Below are 6,000 nucleotides of genomic sequence, written 5' to 3'. Positions count from 1 at the left end.
GGAGAGCGAGAGAGAGAGAGAGAGAGAGAGAGAGAGAGAGAGAGAGAGAGAGAGAGAGAGAGAGAGAGAGAGAGAGAGAGAGAGAGAGAGAGAGAGAGAGAGAGAGAGAGAGAGAGAGAGAGAGAGAGAGAAATGGCCAATTAAGATGAAGCGTGAAGACTTATGGGGGGCAACTTCAATCAGCATCTCGTACATCGGACCGACCGCACGGAAAACAGGTTGCAAAGGAAAAGAAAGAAAGAAAGAAAGAAAGAAAGAAAGAAAGAAAGAAAGAAAGAAAGAAAGAAAGGAAGAGGGCAGGAAAAAAGGAGAATCAATTTTTAATGCCTGCTCCCCCGGTGTCATCTTGTTTTGTCAGACATCAAATAGAATTGTGAAGTACAAAATAACAAGCCCTTGAGAAATCAGAGATTTCGTCTGTTTGAAGCCTCTTGGTTTACATTGTCCGCAGATATAGGGAATAGTAATGTCCGTACTCTCGCTCCGCATGGTGTGACGTGGAAATGAGGATTTCACGCTGCACGAGTGCCGTAATTAGTCACCCACGCAATCTGAATGCACGATTTTAGTTGAACTCGGTTTGCGTTCAAATTTTCGTTCGGTTGAAATTGTGTACTGAAATGCAAAAACAAATCAATCAAAAATCACAAAGGAGGACTTGAGTTAAAAGGTTCCCTTAAATTTTAATCTTGCAATCCCAATAAATAGATCTTGTCGTCTAATATTTACGAATTATGCTTATAAACGGACACTAAGTGAAGATATCTCAGGCTCTCCAGCCATTGCTGAGCGATGCACAACACAACACCCTCTTCCCCGCTCTGGCTGCCTCATTGCCGTTTACAGTTCACATAAACAGGATAATCATAGACACATTTTCTGCCAATTTACCGACCAGATTCTGCCGGGGGATCGGCCCATTCAGGGCAACTGTAAAAACAAAAATCCAGATTGCATTTTAATTAACTTCTTAACCACAAACAAACAAGTTCTCAGAGCAGAGCTGGCCCGGTTCACCTTTAAACAAACAAGCATCTGCGAAGGAGAGCATGAGGTTCATGTTAGCATTAACAACGGAGCACGGTACAGTGCTGCCTTTCCCACACTGACTCAGACTCGGCCCCGCTGCAGGTGCCCTGACGCTGGGTAACACCATCAGCCCTGCGCTGCTGCTCGAAGGCATACACCCTTATGCAAATAAGCTGGATGGGTGTCTTACGGATGCATTACGCGGTCACAGGTATGTATCATGCCTCGATATGTATTTGACTGTTTGCTGGGATTCATGCACACACACAAAATGTATGGATGAAGCACAAAAACCCATTGAGTGAGTTGTGAATAGACTGCAATTTTATTTTCTTGAGTAAGGGCATGTATTTTCTGATGTGCAGGTACTGTCTTCAAGTCCCCTGGGAAGGTGCAATTATAACATTCATGTGCGTTCACATGACGTTGGTCAGAATAAAATTGACGTGGGCATTTCTTCTTTTTTCTTTCACTTCCTAAAAAAAGATGCTTTTAGCACTAGTACAAAATTAAAAGCAAACCATGTGCACTAGGTGCAAAATATTTTATATTTACATCTAAATATCTTTTTTATTTTCATGCTGATGTGAAATGCATACTATTTATTCATTAGTGTTTTAAGCTTTTTTGCTATTCTTCATTAACAGTATAACGAATGCATTCAAAATTAAATTCTCAAAGTCAACATTTATGACCATTAAATCAATACAAATTATACCACCACAATACAACTCACAAAACCTGGGATTGAATTCCCTCGATTCAAAACGTCAATGTGGTGGCGTTCATGTGCGCTCATCTCAAGAATACAGTCATTCCAACCCGTGTTGAAGGCAGCAATCCTTTCTCACCTCAAAGCAACCCCGGTTGACCCTTGCGAAGGTTCCCTCACTTTTTCACACACACATTCACAGTGAGACACATTCACAAAATCATGCCAACATGGCTGACATGTGCCACCAAAAACAATGATGTCAACGAAACCGCCTTTGACCACTTCACACCTTTCCAATCCACCCTAACGCCCTTTCCTCTCTCGCTCCCTCTCTCTACACATCCTGCTGATATGATATATGGTTTACCAGCTCAGCGAGGTTACGCAACGTCTCGCATGCCTTCAGATGCGTTATTGGAGTCGGTGGAGATTTAATTAAGATCACAGTCACACAAATCCCCCTCAAATTGAGAATTTACCCGAGACAATGGTCGTCACATCCTCGCATGGGAGAGGTCCCCATTCTGTGTCACGGCGAACGACGACAACGCTAAACCGTGTTTCCATGACGGCTTCAGTAAATTGCGACGCGTTTTGATCGGTTGTGTCATGCTGTTTGTCTTTGTACGCCACATGTTCATCAAGGTCGATTTATATTAGTGTGGTGATATCGTTAGCAAATCAGCTAATAAGAGAAATGTTTGTCTTTGTGTATAGTTTGATTAAATAGGTTTAAATCCTAAAATAAAAATCATTAGATAGCAAGGTTTTGCTCAAAGACAATCTTTAGGTATTCTGACAAATTAAAGCAATGAAAATCAGCCTTTTGACACAAACACTGCCTCTAAATTTACCCTGTTCTGCTTTTAAATTAGCTTCGAAAGTTTACGCAGTGTTGACACCACAGATGTGTGAGAAGCGGAAGCTCCAAGTATTTTTTTGCTGCATATAAAATTGTCTTTCGGAGCAATTCGTCACAGCGCTGCACCTTCTTGAAAGAACGCTCACCTGGTGTGCTTGCAAATATAGTAGTTGAAAAGAAGACAAAATACATCTTAAGAAAAAGGGGAAAATCCAAGAAAGCTAAACTTTTTTATATCTCTCCTCTTCTGGAGAACAGCGTAAAATACAACAGAAAAGAACAGCTGGCAATGTTGTGTCATCGTCAAAATATTTTCAATTCTTACTGCATAGAGCAAGAGGTCTGTGAAGTAGGTCACTAAAACGATTAACCAGATAACCCCCCACCACCATCTCCATTTCGATGACCAAAAACTTTCCTATGGGAACAATCTATCCAAAATACAAACACTTGTGCAGACTTTTCTTTAAGTAACAAATCTCACACTAACAAGCGTGATTATTCTCACGCGTGCAAGTATTCACATTCTCTCGCCACTAATACGCCACTACTAAAGTCGAGCGGTTAAATGACAGGTGTTGGCAGGCTCGTGGCCTGTCGGGGCACAACGTAAATGCATTTCGGCCCCAGCCAGAGCGGACCCTAATGCACTACTAATGAACAATAAATCAACTCTGATTACAAACTGTCAGACCAATCAGCTCTCACCCCACTCTCTCTACAAAAGAAGGGGGCCCGGTGGTCACAGCTGTGCGGCATTACCCTCCGCAAGCCTCTGTGTTTAGCCTCAACATTCTAGTCTTTACCTTTCTCCCCTCCTTTCCTGCAATCTTTACTAACCCCCCCACCCCCTGATCAATAAGTCTCTTAGTTCACATTCAAAATTATGCCATCATAGACAATAACAATCACTGAGAATATGTGCATCTTAATTATTGCATATCTTCATTAATATTAGACAGAACATTTACTTTAAATTAAACAGCACGTCTTAAATTAAAGCAGAAAAAAGGAATAAAGTTCAAAAAGTACACCATCATATGTGTGTATGATTCAGAAACGTTTTTAATATTCACACTCCTAGTGTGCACAGTCACACTCGTGCACACGCACTCACTCGCACGCACGCGCATACACACACGAATATGAGGGCCCACGACACAAGTGTCAAATTGAAGTGTGTTCCTGCAAACAGTGAAGCGGAAGAGTGCCATAAACAGTAAACACACACAAAAACAAACAAACTGCTAAAAACTATATGAGTGGTTATTAGACAGTTTGCCATTTTACAAACAATGTAATCAAAAATAAATATGCAAAAATAAAACACCACACCATAGAAGCAAAAAGAATAAGATCAGCACGTGCAATCTAAACACCCCTTTCCCAAAAAATCTAAATAAATAAGACGACAAAAAAGTTCAAGGCATCCTTAAAACAAAGACAATAAAGCATAAACAACGCTCATGATAAACAGCAAGAAAAGTCTTCATTCAAAAACATATCAAAACCACAACTGACAACAACACAACACACCACAAAACAACATTAAATAAAAAGCCTCGTTTAAGTTCAGTAAAAAGAGATCATCTAAACACTAACTTGTTGTCGCATCAGTGTTTACGCCTTCCTATCCGACAACACTGATATAAACTAACACAAACAGCACGCGCTACATTCTCCTCAGGACAAATTACATTGTAAAACTTTTTTACAGCAGCATCAAAAGCGGAAAAATTACAGAATCAATCAAATTGACAAACCTGACAAACTCCATTTGGCTGGCAGGGTAAACAGAATGAATCTGGGCCGTTTGGAGACTCGCGGAAGACGAGAAGACAGTCGGAGCGGAGCGCGAGGGAGAGAGAGAGCGAGAGGGAGAGAGAGGCGTTTACAGCGAGCGTGTGCGCGTGCTACCGCGTCTCGAGCCTTTTTCCCGGGGATGTGGACAGATTGCACGCGCGAGGTTGCTCCCTAGCTGACAAGATACAAAACTATCCAATCAACCACGCCCTTTCTCCACCAATCACAAGCAGCCCTCTAAACATAATCAATTCAAATGGGGACACAAGCAGCGGCAGGGGCCGCCGCGGGCCGTGCGTGTGCGTGTGTGTGTTTGGGGGCAAGTGAAGCAATGCTATTGTGTGGGACCCCGTGGAAAAAAAGAGGGAGAGAGAACAAAAAGGAGCTAAACAAAACAAAAAGAAAAAAGCGGCGCAGTTGATGCCTGTTAACCCTGTGACCCTAGAAAAGCTTTTGTCCGTGCTTGTGCCTGAAGAAACCCTTTAATTAAACAACAGATAAGTACACGCAGAAAGAAAAACACAGAGGTCCTGAAAGTTGTTATTGTTCTTTTAAAGTGGAGCTGTTTATGGTAACAACAAAAAGCTTGCCTTACCATTTTAATTGAAAGAAAGAACAAACAAACAAACAAAAATGATCACGCAAAAGAGACTAATATATTTCATTATAATGGACAAAATGTACAGTTACCTTCACAGGAAGCAGAAATGTCAATTTAAAATTAGGTTTAAACTTAAAAAGTGAATACTGTTCGGTTTCTTTTTTACAGACTCTATGCGTGGGTTAAACTCCAATCCAACTTTAATTTCCACAACATAAAATAACACACCAGGGCTTTAATTCTGCTGTAAACGGTTAGATCATAAGTGCTCAGAGCTAGCAAGTGATTAAAACATCATCACCTTCTCACACTCTTTCATTTTTAAAAAGAGGGCAAACATAGAAAACTGGGTTCGCCCCCTACTGGCACACTTTGTATTACACATACCAAAACAGAGGTGAAATCTTAACACTTAACATATTAACACATACTAACACATTAGACAATATGTAAAATCAAAGCCACGTAAATATGATATATATTTTTTTACAGTTTTATAGGAAAAAACAGTTTATAAAGCAGCTTTACATTTGCATTTACATTACAAATAAAAAAGGATCAAATGAAATATGATGGAAATTGATGCAATCAAAACAAATCTGCATTCCATTACCACCATATTACATAATTGCAGTGATTTTATTTAGGAAAATAAAAATTTTAAATGTATAGTTTATATTGAAAATAAATTGTTTTAAAAATAACATTTTAGAGAAAAACTAGATTAATGAATAAAATAAAAGTGCTGTGGTGGAACTATAATTGAATGACAGTAATACCACGATTAACGTATTAAAGTTCTGTTTTAAAAAACCACCAACCATTCTATTTTTTCACAGCACATGTCCAAAAGGATATCACATTTAGTACAACGAAATAACTATACTATTTTCTGTGCAAAAAATGTTTTTGTAGTCCACCAGAAACCAACAATGATTAATTACAGAATTAAAAGGTTTAGGTGAGTAAAGTGTCCATTTCTATACAAGC

The 6,000-nt window shown here is 39.6% G+C and overlaps 1 protein-coding gene across 7 annotated transcripts in view; it reads right to left on the bottom strand.

Annotated features, from left to right (window-relative positions):
• Positions 1-6,000, bottom strand: part of foxp1b (forkhead box P1b) — a 163,098-nt gene that overhangs the window by 43,020 nt on the left and 114,078 nt on the right. Inside the window, exon 1 of one of the 7 annotated variants that reach the window (XM_057337522.1) lies at positions 4,370-4,674. The exons of the other annotated variants lie outside the window; for them this stretch is intronic. The gene's annotated coding sequence lies outside the window, so the exon portion shown is untranslated. Of the gene's footprint in view, positions 1-4,369; positions 4,675-6,000 lie in introns of those variants that run through there. 7 annotated transcript variants of the gene reach the window in all.

Source organism: Triplophysa rosa, linkage group LG7, assembly GCF_024868665.1.
Source record: "Triplophysa rosa linkage group LG7, Trosa_1v2, whole genome shotgun sequence".
Classification (NCBI taxonomy): domain Eukaryota; kingdom Metazoa; phylum Chordata; class Actinopteri; order Cypriniformes; family Nemacheilidae; genus Triplophysa; species Triplophysa rosa.
Note: the sequence above shows the minus strand (reverse complement) of the source record. Positions and strands in the feature narration are given on the sequence as shown.